At 36.9% G+C, this 12869-nt stretch overlaps 1 long non-coding RNA gene across 1 annotated transcript; it reads left to right on the top strand.

Moving 5' to 3' along the window:
• Positions 1-10: 10 nt before the first annotated feature.
• Positions 11-6592, top strand: LOC107183273. The gene is made up of 3 exons (XR_001514063.1): positions 11-354; positions 506-741; positions 5115-6592. It is a non-coding gene; the product is annotated as an uncharacterized LOC107183273 (long non-coding RNA).
• Positions 6593-12869: the final 6277 nt, after the last annotated feature.

Genomic DNA, 12869 nt, shown 5'->3' with positions numbered 1-12869 from the left:
ATGGGGAAAGGGGGGTAAGGAAAGAAACTAAGGGAGGCACAGAGAGGAAAAGCCAGAGATACTGAAGTGGCGATAGGAAAAGGAGAGATCATCTACTTCTCTTCCACTACCGTTAGATTGTACGTCTCCTATTCCATTTCGTCCGCGATGACTCGTATTGTTTTTTTTTTTCCAAAACCTACGAAGCCACCGCCTGCCAACTTAAAGAGGAGCCGGAGCGCTTCAATCTGTCCTTCAAGGATTTAGGAGACATCTCTACTGTTTGTTTGTTTCTTTCTTTTTAATGAGATGTAAAAGAAAGCACACGCCCTCACTTTATGATTATTAAGAAATTATTTTGAGAAAAATTCACATGTAAGCAAAGCGTATATTTTATCTATTAAATTATTTGCTTGGATAAAGCTAGTGAAAATGCGAGGACAGTTTTCAAGTTGTGGGGGAAAAGTCAGTGGCATCGCTTGAGAATAATGGGGTGCTCTGTGTTCAATTCCTTATTTCCTAATAGATTGTGGAAGGAAAGAAATGCTTGCCCTGATGTGGATCGCCCAGAATAACTTCACTTTTGCCCCAAGAGGAGGTCAGCATGCTTCTTGTGCTTAGAAAATGTGGAGACTTCAGGCACCTTTTAAGATTTAGAAAGTAAAAAAGAAGAAAACGCCGATTTTTCTTACCTAAAACTCTGTAATTAATTCACCTGCCTTGCACAGTTATCAACTGTCTTTACATCCTTTCAGACCCAAGGTCAGTTGCTAATGTTATGTGGATACTTATTATATTCCTATTTGGGAAGGTCCTATTCAGTTTGTCAGTGCAAATGTGTTTTCTAAATAAGGAAAAGAACAGAAACAAAGCTTACTGCCTGACTTGTGAGACAGAAAGGGTAGCTATCTTAAAAACATTAGGCTGAATTTAGACTGACTCTTCTTCCTTGCTGTCCCCTCTCCTTTTCTTCCTTTTCTAACTTGTTGCATGAAGGTATTTATTCAGGGGCTTCTGACCAGCATACGATTTGAGTGTAGGTCAGTCTTCTCTGTGTATATCTCTAGGAACCTTAAATAATTGGGCTCTAAACCTGTCTACACACGTTCACTAACTTCACAAGATAAAAACAATGCTATAGCTTTGGACAGATTTGAAACAAACTATTAGCACCAGTTTCATAGTATTGAGAAATTTTATAATGAAGTTTCTGCCATTTTGGCATTGAAATGATCACATTTCTCTTTATAATTTCAATTCTTTAAGCTTTTTGAAGTTTAGTGTTAAAAGGTGGGAATAGCTAGAGAAATATTACACTGTTAACTGATTTGTCTAAGTTTATGCTAAACTTTTTGGGGTGTAGCAATTATATCAGGAGGCTTTCCTGGGTCATAAGAATTCAGAAAATTGATTGTTGCCAAAAAGTAGATACAATTCTACAAATATAGCTAAAGTGTACACAGTTTTTTGGCCTAGTTATCTTAGTAAATTATTAGTCAATATATAGTTACTTGGCCAATGTCTTTTAACATATTCAGAATCACTTATCTTAATTTTCTGTGTTTCACATCTGTTCTTATTTAAAAATAAAGATTTGATATACAGCACATACATCAAAACACCTCATTAGGTGTCTACGCATGTTTTAGAAAATATTACCTTTAAAATATGCCAAATTACTATGTTAATGGATGAAGGAGAGAAAGAAGATATTAAGCCCCCCCAAAACTAATTTTATTTTGGAATCGCATGCACAACTGTAATAAACTTTGGCATAGTCTTAAAAACGCTAAACCACAGTTTCTTCATTTTAGATTCTAGATCTGCAAACGGAAAATAAATGGTAATTAAGTGCCCCGCATCTGCCCTTACCATTCTCATTTCTCACGTTTCCTTAAACCGTCACTCACCCAATAGCTTCCACATTCAGCAGCCACAGATGGGAAGTAATGATAGCTGACCGAACCATAATCCCACTCTGCTGGGAAGCAAACTCCACATTTTCTGCAGGGAAACCTGTGCCTCGCAGCACGTGCTCTATTCAGAAGCAGGGCTTTGGGCATTTGCCCCCACCTGAATGGGGGGCTTCCTCCTTTCCCCCCCCTACCTCTGCTCTCTAAACTGTTTCTAGGAACTATCACTCACTCCTCAGATCAAACAATAGGATCAGAAAAAGCCTATAATGCAAATTAAAATATATAGGAAAGAAAAGCCTTGACATTTTTTCAGATTTTTTTTTTTTTTAGAAATGTTATCAATGATTAAGGCAAACAGTATTTAACAACAGATAAGTCAGCTCCACGGAAATTTCAAACTCTCCCTCTTTCCATTGCATTTTTAGCTTTCAAAGCTTCTGTCTTGTTTATTTATTGTTTTACGTCTTTGGTTGTTTCAGGTCCTCTTCCTTCTTCTCCTCTCTTCCAACCTGCACTCAATTTGCATAAGCAAAATTCAAAGTACTGTAACTGATATTAGAAAATTCTCCCTGTGTTTTGTGAAGACGTATTGTGCTGAAATCAATAAGACTGTTTAAAATTCAAAGACCTGCAAATCGTTCTGTTTGTCCTTTGATAGGGCCTCTGCTGATTAAAATGCTACCAAGAAAGCTTAATTGCTGCACTAATTAAGAAGTCTTTAATTTCTTTCCTAGGATATCCTTTGAAGCTGAGCTTGTACCAGTTCAGGGAAGGTATTTTCTTCCCTCCCTCTGCCCCCTTCTGGCCCCTCCTCTCCTCTTTCTCCTTCCTCCTCCCCTGCCCCCCACAAGATCCCTATGAATGGGAACTAATAGAGTGGTCTCAGGTCTCACCATCTATTAACAAAAATCGGCCCGGGATGCAGAGTTCAGTGCAGTACAAAATGCAGTTTTGAGAAAAGCTGTAAGGTTGCAGGAGACAGTAAGAAAATACAGAGTAGCTGTTGCCGCTAAAGTCCCCGTGAATACCTGGGATGACAAGAGGCACTTGAGTCGGAAGATGAGGGCATCCTATTTGGTTAAAAGGGGCAGAGACAAGGAAATGCTTCTATTGAAACAGGGAAACATAAACATATACTTTCAAAACCTGTGGTTTTAAAAAAAGAAGAATAAATATGTAGAAAGGTGGACTTGTAGTTGGGATTTGGTAAGTATCATTTTATTTTATGAGTATAAAATCATGAATTCCATGGGGATTTATTTTTGACCTTTTTATAACTCAAGGGGGCATGGCATTGTATTACATCCATTTCATCCTTATATATTGACCTATTTTATTTAATGATTTCTCAAGTAGGGAAACTGACTAAATGATTTCACAAAGCTTTCTCTGTAATCAATAGTCATTTTTTAGGTTTATTCATGCTGCATTATAATTCTGGTAAATGACTGCAAAGCAGAAGATTGTCAGAAAGATACAAATATTGACAAAGCCAGGATAATTCATGTCTTTAAACCTTCAGAATTTCAATATAGCAACTGATATAGTTATTTGAAAGAAAAAGATTGAAAAATGCATATTTCCTAGAATCTAACCTAAATGATTAACTGGCAATACATATTTGAATGTGTTTCTTGCATATCTCAAAATTTCCTGAAAGCTTTGAGTATCCTCTTTTTTTATAGCATCACTAAATGATACAAAAACAATTTGAGCATATGCAGATAGGGCAACAAGAAAAGGGTCATTACAATTTTATCCTTTTAATTTTTTGCCAAGTTCAATTAGAAGCATGCACAGAAAAATACAGATGTATACTTCAGATATCTACTGAATCCCTTTTAGTGACAGGACAAGGAGATAACATGCTTAATAGATTCAAAGGCAGACTTACCATTCTGAGCACGACGTCACTCTAATTATGTTTACTCTAATTGAAAGCAAGGTTTTTTGGAATCTGAAATTACTTTCAGAATTTTTTTTTAAATAATGCAAGTGGATCAAATGTTGATCACAAGCATTTCCATCTTTCAAAATGTATTGGAAAATTAAATGAAAAGTGGAGTTTCGTACGAACAATGCCCCAGGGCAAAAAACAACTAACACTAGATTTTCCAGTCCAGCCATAACACAAATCAATTTGAGCACACTTCTATGGCCAGACTGCCAGATTGTTATGACTGCTAATTCACTCAATCAAAGAGTGCATTAGCACACCCGGCACAAATAGCTTTAACAATAGAGTGCACTTCTGAACAATTCTAAGATACATCACAACGGAGAAAGAAGTAAAGAGGAAGGTTATTCTAACATCTGCATATTTACTGATGGACCTATGTCCTTAATAGAAGAAGAAGAAGAAGAAAAAAGATTGAGATAAACTTCAGGCAGAGGTTTATTAAAGAGCTATCTAAGTTTGGCAAATCTAGAAAGATATCAGGGTACCAGTAGTTCACTGACTTTGTTAAACGTTTCTCAGGAGAGAGTCCAAAATTGATGTTTGCACTTCAGTAGTAAATCATTGAAGACGGAGAAATTATGCCAAGTAACTCTCTCAAGCCTTTTTAACTCAGACACACGGCCTCACCAATCAGCTCAGCCCAGGCTGCCTTAAGTAAAGACTTCTCTACTTTTGCTCTTTTCCACTCTGCCTCTCCACTTAGGGTTCCAACTTCTGTCTCTCAGTGAGTCTCACTTCCACAGTCTCCCTCTTTTTTCCAATTGCCTGCCTCTTTTCCAGAACAAGGAGTATGACTTTTATCTCACTGCTACATTCTCTAATCAGGCGCAGAGAGAATTGATAAATTCTCTCTGCGCCTGATAAATTACCCAAAGGACAGAAGGTGGGGAGCTCAAGGTGAACACACTCTAACCTGCAGTACTCAAACTTTATGTTACAGAATATCCCATTCTTAATAAAGAAGTGGTGAAAATGGTTACAAATAACATGGACTTGTTTTGCAGTTTGGGAATGCATGGACTATCTATATGTATGCTGAATGCCTTTAGCAATGATCTAAAGCAGTGGTTCTCAACCTTCTGGCCCTTTAAATACAGTTCCTCATGTTGTGACCCAACCATAAAATTATTTTCTTTGCTACTTAGGGGTCGAGACCCACAGGTTGAGAACCGCTTATCTAACGCAAAATGGCTTGTGTTTGGCACCACTGTTGCTCCCTCCCTAACCTTCTTTTCTCACCCACTTTTCTCCTGGTTCAGAATGAAGGCGACATGTGGCTGATTATGAAGCACATTTTAAGAAATCTCTCTACCCAGAGGGTAGAGAAAAAAGAGTTACAAAGAAAAAAAGAATCATCATGGAATTGTTTTTCTGCCTCCAAACTGCATTATTTCCATGAGAAGAGGTGAACTCCTTATGATAATTTAGTTATACTTGCCCATCAGTACTTACTTCCTGTGTAAGTGTCCTAATTCCATCTGTGGGTTGGTATTGTGTTGCACAGCCAAATATTCGATAACAAAACAAACACAGTGAGATCATTTTAGACTTGGATTGTAGAAGGAAGCAGCAACTAGAATAATATAAATTGAGATTAATTCCCTCCATCTCTTAAATCAGGCCATTGTGAGAGGAATGACATACTGGGTTGAAGTAAGGTTAAAAAGTCAGCCAGGTATTTAAATCCCTAGTTTTTAATAAATATTCTATCTTTAATTGCATCTTTGCATTCGTAGCATTTCCTCATTCTCTTACTCCTCTCTCTTTTAATAACATAAAACTCATTTTATTCTAAAGAAGGTCAGTATTAAGACATGGACTGCCTAACAGATACACAGTTGGGAATGGGGGTGGGAAGAAGTCTTGTGTAGTGTGAATGCATGTTTAATATTAAAACAAAGTATTGTATAATTTGTAATGTTAGAAGAAATGTACTAAACCTGACTATAAAAGTTTCTATTGATTCACTGTCTGCTTTTTGTTGTTGTTGTTTTAACTTATCTTGGCCCTTTCTCTTTGCTTTATTAAATAAAAGAAGAGGTCATTGTGTAATAAATAGCCTATAAAATTGTTCTATTTGAAGTCAGATAGTTCAGGATTGTTAAAAGAGAATACTGTTTATTTGTTTATTACCCTTCAGAACAAAAAGATTTTTTAAAAAGTTGAAAGAAGAACAATTGCCACCTTCCAGCCTGAGATCTTGTATGTCAAGTTTCAGCCCAGAGCAAATTTTTACAACAAGTTATAAACCCCCTGTAACAGAGGGTTTATTATAATGGAAGTGCTGACACAACCTTAACTATAGCGTTGTAAACGGCTATGCTATAATATCCATTAAGCAGAAAGAAAAATAAGCTGGCTGATCAATAATTTATACAAAGAGTACCAACTGCAGACATAATAACTGTAATGTTTGCAAAGCAATCTCTCTGCTCTCCAGGCTTAACAGTAAACGCAAACTAGCAACGCTGTTAATTTCCAACTCCTACAGATAAGAATACAAACAAATTACTTAAAATTATATTTTGCTCAACATTTAGCATGCCTCGATGGGATAAAATAAAATTTAATTATGATGCAACTTGTGCGGGATGCAAAGCTGTTTTGTTTTCCAGCACATTTTATTATGAAAGGACATTCATTTGGAACATCAATTATGGGGAAATAGTATGTTTCAAAGAGTTGACTTGGGTCAGGCAGGCTCTTCTAAGAGTTATTCAGACATGGAAACAGATTGACACTGTTTAACTTCAAAGAAAGTTACAGGGTTTTACAGAGCCACAACCTGAAATACAATACTGCAAGCTCTGATCCGAGTCAACTGTCAGGAAAAATATACCTTGTCTTTAGAGTTCATGGGAAAAAAAGACAATGGCTTGGAAAATGTGACCATCATTAGCATCCGGTGATTCTTGGAGTGTTCAATTAATAGTAAGCCTCATTTGCATGGGAGCAAGATGTGTCATTTCTACCTAACAAATGTGGATCATAAAATGTAAGCATTGTTTTCTGGAAAATTTTGAAAAGACACTTTAGTAGACTTCCATATTTATTACTGCTTTGCTTTTTATAGTGTCCACATATGTAGAGTGTGACATTTTTATTTTTTGCTGATGGCTTTTAAACAGGAAAAGAAGGTTTGAGATGAGAATTGAAGGATCCCAAATTGCACACTGTGTATATATTCAAGGTTAAACCAGAATGTACATTTCTGAGGTTCACCTCTCCATCATTTTTTGTCTGTTCATCTCTTGGGGGTGGGGGTGGGAGTGGGGGAGGAGCTGACAGAAGGAAGAGACTTTGCTATCAGAGTTGTAAAATGGTGTATTACTCTGTGAGCAATTGCACTTGGAAAGGAACCAGTAATTTATATGAGAAGTGTTTAAGATCGCCTGTTCACCCAGTGATCCATGCCAGGTCAGTTCCAGTAATGCCAGAAAACAAAAGGAGGTGCACATCACTGGGAAAAAGACACCTTATCCGCCTTAAGAGCTTGTGAAGGGAAGCACTAAAATGCCATTTTCTCAAATGAACTGGTCATTACCATTTAAAATCCTGAGGGGCTGTGGGACTAGGGAGGAGAGAAAGAATTTTTCTTTTGATTTCACAGGCTCTGAAGTGTTAGTTTTAAGGGGGAGGTGTTTTGTTGTGATTGTCTCAGCTTTATGTTTTAGCAAAGGTTGAATCTTGTAACCAAAGTGCCTTCTTTAAACAATACAATGGGAAAGGATGCACACAACAGCTTTGAGGATATACTTGGCCCATTTTAAACTTAGAAATTAACTTTAACTTTTAAAAGTGACCGGTACTGATAGCGATGCAACCCTCTACTAATAATGTCTGTGCCAGGTTGTAATTTGTTAATTTTTTACTTGAATAGATTTTCCCATTCAACCCCTCACTCCACCAGTTTTCAGGAGGAGACCGTGGGATACTGACAGGGCATTATGTAAGGAACTGCTACCTATGAATTCTTCACAGGCCTTTACTCTTGTTTAACATAAAGTATAGACTCTGAGTATAATGGCATTGGAAGGGGAGGAAGGAAGAAGATTGCACTCTTGCCAGCCTCAGGCACATGCTTTCCTCATATGTCCTAAAGTTATTTTAGTTTTTGAACAAGAGTTCGGTTCATTCAGAAGTCCAGCCTATCCATACTTGTGTAGTTAGGGAAGGCTCTAAAGAAAATGACTCTTTCCTGTATAAGTCAGTATTTATAATTGAATGATTGGCTCAAGATTCAGCACATCCAGGAATCTCCGCTGATTAATCCTTGTGTGTCCTAATAACTGTCACCATGCATTCCAATGGGCAAGGCAATTATCTTATGCTTTCACACTTGTTGATATGTTTCTCTTCAGGTGGTCTCAAGTCATTTCTCTGCCTTTCAAACAGCTACTATACTGCTTTGCGCTTGCTGGGTGCTCAATAAATGTCAACTGGATAATTAAAACTGCCTCTATATTATGCCACCCATTTCCTTTGTTCCCAAATCGTGTAAAGTGCTCATTCTCAAACCACATATGACTTGATTCAGGCCAGGATATTGAAGAGTAACAAAATTTTAGATATGCTCATTTCTGCTTTAATATCCAGCTAATTTAGGAGAATTCTTGAGGCAAAAATTTCACAGATGCTAATAAGCTGGGTTTCAAATTGCTGGAAAAGAGAATGTTAGATCTATTGCAAAGGCTTGTATCTGGGACCTACACAGAGAAAATGTTTCCATTGGGGAGCACTGGGGCATCTTCACCAAGACTGAAAATACACATGAGACTCTGAAGTGCCGTCCCAGCGGATGAGGAAATGCAGGATTGTGTGTGCAACAATTTGTACGGCGGCTACATTCATACTACCATCACTTCCATGTAACTCACATTCTCCCTTCTACAAAACACACTTATTTTTTGTGTACTGATTGTATACTGGTTGCTAATGATGTAAAGAAGAAAAAGATATCCATCCTGAACGGACCTTCATACACATGATCTCAATGGCATCTTATTGCCATAACATGATTGAAATTTGATGGTCCTAGAAGACCATCTCTTCCTGGGATTGCAGTTCTCCTCCTCCCACTTCTCCATCCAATGGCCAGGCCTGACACCACCAGTGGTTCTCAGATCTTTTCGTTAAAGCTAAGAGGCAAGCTCAGAAACATTCCCAGCATGGAACTGTCGGGTCAGCCTATTTGATTCACCCCTGATCTTGGCAAAGAGGAAACTGACAATTAGCAAAATATGAGCGCTTCCTTTTATACTCACAAGGAGTTGAGGCTTAAGCCAGGTAGACTAAAGTCCTCACTGATTCCCCTTACCCCCAACCACAACTCTCCATGAAGGAGACCTTTTTGAAGTAAGCAGAGGAAAATATTTCCTTTTTTTTCATTTCTCATATAAGGGGACTGAACAAATAATAAACTGGCAGAGTTGAATCTGGACTCACAGTTTTCTGCCTGTTTCTCCCACTATATGATAGTGCAGTGGATATCATGTAGTATGATATCATTGTATGACATACACGTATATTGAATGTCTGTAAGTTCTAATAGAGCTACTGATGTTCTCAGTGGCTACTTAGGTGTATGCACACATGTGCTACAATGCAGCATGATGAGGGTGGGGAATCCTGAAAAAGAGTTGGGGAAATATTGTGATTTCAGGATAAGATTTTGAAACCTTTAGAATTTCTTAACTGATACGTGATGTTAGAAAGTTAAACTGCAAAAACCCCTGGAGTTCCTTGACTTTTGTGACTAACCCTGTTTTCTTTGGTTAAAAAGGGCAGCATCTACCAATTAAAGCCACCTGTTGAAGTGCTTTGCAAAATCAGGAATTAAACCCGCAGTTGACTGTGTCAACACATTCCTTTTCTGTAGTCTCTTCCCAGCCACAGTTTACTTTTCCATAGGGGACTATCCAACCTCTTTCTCCTACTGTTTTCATCCTGATTTCAAGAAAGGTCACTCCACGCCAACTTTTTTCCCCCCAAGAGTTGATTCAGGGTCACTCACAGCTATTCCCAGCAGAGCAATAGCATGCCCTCCTGCTGCCCCATTTAAATTGTCTGAACTGCATGGCTTTTTCATTTACTCTCTCTTTAGAGTGAAGCTGCAAAGTAGAGAAGACTTGAATGGTCTTGTATCTTCAAAGAAGTGCCTTGAGCTCTGGAATGTAACAAAGTGGGAGAAACCACTGAACTCCAGGAAATGTCAACAATGAGGTGGGAAGGCCTGGGCAAGTGGATAGGGGCCGTACTCTAGGCGTTTCTAGGACAAGGCAACCAGCTCAGCTGAGCAAGAAAATGGGTCTTTTTCCCACAGAAACTAATGGAACTGATCTTGAAGCACAATGATAATAGCACCTGCACAAATTTAAGTACAAGTTGTCCAGGAGTTTCTTTGTTATATTTTTTTGTAAATGATTTGTTTGACAAACTGATGATGATTACTACTAAAGAATTACAATTTTCAATAGTCTGAACATTTTGGTCCTAATAGGAACTTAAATAAATAAAACATTATTTAAAAAGACATGAGCAAAGTAATTTTAATAGCTAAAATGCATTTACATTTAGTTGTACTCTATGTCAAATTGAACTTAGAGAAAAACAAAAATGTTCCCAAATGCTACATGTTAATAGTAGCAATTCAAGGTTTAATTACTTCTAAGCACAGAATATGAAAATACAGAATTAATATTGTATAATTGATAAGCTATTGAAAATATAAACATTAGAGAGCACATTCAGCAACTAAACAAACAATATTTTATATCGCAAATGTAGAGATAAACTCATGACTTCAATATTGTTTTTAACCTTAATATTCAGGAATAATTAGCATCGATTTCTTGATAAGTTTTCTTAGCCAAAATATTTTAGTAAATTTAACTACTACTTGCTGAATACCCAAAAGAAGCCTCCAAATTAGGAATAGCCAAATGTAAATATGCAAAATGATGTGTATACATAGTTAAGATCATTAACTATTATATAACAGATATTCAAAGTAATGCTGTGTTAAAAGTCTAGATGTGTATAGCACTTAACACTGAATAATTTTAAAAGAATATTTTCTATGAAAATGTATTTACATTTTTACAGTTAGTATCTTATTTTAATAATATAATCACTAAAATATATTTTTTTAGTTTCATTACACAGAAACAGTTTCAAGGAATTACTTTGCACACATACACTCACACATGCCTATTTTCAGAATTTTCTAAATAGCAATTACTTTCTTTAGATTTATAGTGTATAACTCCTGGTATCTTTGGTATCCAAAAAAACCAGCAAAAAACTATTTACTTTTTGTTTGCATTAAAGTAAGTTTAGTCTAAAAGCACTTACTAATCATAACAACACAGCAGAGGATTGTTTTGTAAACATTTTACTTTATTATCAGCCTTTGTTTTCCAATACAATGCTTTAAAAATACCCTCTGTTGTATAAAAGACATTGTTGCAAAAAGGCAGCTCAAAACTTGTCCTTCCCTTCCTTTCATTGATCTGTTGCCTCTTAGGTAATATGAACAGCTGTCTCCAGCTCACCCACAAGCAAGCTGAACATAATAATAAGGTAGTGTTACTGGCCTGTATCTATGAATAATTATAAAGAGGGTGCCAGTTCTTTTCCATTACAGATAAGGTAACAAAGATACCACAGAGAAGAAAACTGGTTAGCAAAAACAAGCGAGTGCTTCTGACTTGAAGAATTAGTTATTTCTCTGGTAACCATTGAGTTTCTCTTTCAGTTGGGTTTCCAATAAGGTGAAGGTGCCCTCTGTAGGAGACTCCCAGTAAATGCTGCTTGCATTATATTTGGATGACAACATACAAGTCCCCCCCCGCCCCATTTCCTAATTATAAACAAATAAACACAAGTTTGAACTCCTTATGAATCCTAGAAGGAAATTAGTACAAAGCCCAGAATCCGCTATGAAAAGAAAGTGCCCTTTGAAAATGATAGAAATTGAACACTGAGAAAGCTGTACAGCACATGGGTATTTGACATTATGGTATGAAATAGAATGGGTATTATAAATTCAGAGGCGTTGCTGGAAGCAGAAAGACAGAAGGTCTGAGCACAGTTCAGTGAAAAGTGGATCTGAACAGAAAAATCCACAAGCAGAGAGAGAGACATTCACCACCTAATAAATACACCTCCCCAAAAGGTCTTCTTATCTTCCCTTCTTATAAAGGTTACCATAATGCAGATTCATTATCAGTCCCACTGGGTAACATATAGTTCAGTAAGAAATTGCTTTTGTTAGCATGTTCATGGAAAGAGATTAGCTATTTCCCCCAGATCTCTTGGGGCTATTTGAAATTTTGGGAATTCTCTCTGTAATTTAAAAGGAAAGTTAAAGCCAATGTGAATAGACTGGGGAAGATCTCACAAATTGAACCTCTCCATCTGGAAGTTGCTTCATCACTCATTGCAAAAGTACAAGCTGAAATCACATTTGTTACAAACACGAAAGTTTTCGTCAGTAATAATGCAATTACATGTGTATTAATGTTTTGATAGCTAAGCACTTTGCAAAGAAACACCTAAAAGTTAATTGTTTAACAGTGTTTTGAATTTCATTTTTGGTCTTTATTGAGTTTGCATAGTACCTAAGATTTATCATTGAAGCTATCTATTTACATTTTTTGGACTATGACTTCGGCCTGTATGGAATGTGTGTAGGAGAGTCCAGTATCACCTGTATTGCAAGTTAGGGGGTGAACAAGTGGGCATGGAAGCATAAAACAAAGGAATATCTGCCTCCTTTTACCTATCTGATTTCAATTTGTCTCCAAACATGCCTTCTTTTGTCTCCCATTATCAGCAAACATGCCTTCTCCAAGAATCTATTTCCCTACAGCACCTGGTACCTATCTCAACTACAGCAACATTTAGGCAGCAATTCCTATATATGCCAGGCACTGTGTTAAATACTCTGTATAGATTATCTCATTTAATCCTCATAACACATGAAAAAGACAGGCAATTATTATTTTTTTGAC

The sequence above is a fragment of the Myotis davidii genome, unplaced genomic scaffold, assembly GCF_000327345.1.
Source record: "Myotis davidii unplaced genomic scaffold, ASM32734v1 scaffold10, whole genome shotgun sequence".
Classification (NCBI taxonomy): domain Eukaryota; kingdom Metazoa; phylum Chordata; class Mammalia; order Chiroptera; family Vespertilionidae; genus Myotis; species Myotis davidii.
This window is presented reverse-complemented; position numbering and strand designations above follow the sequence as displayed.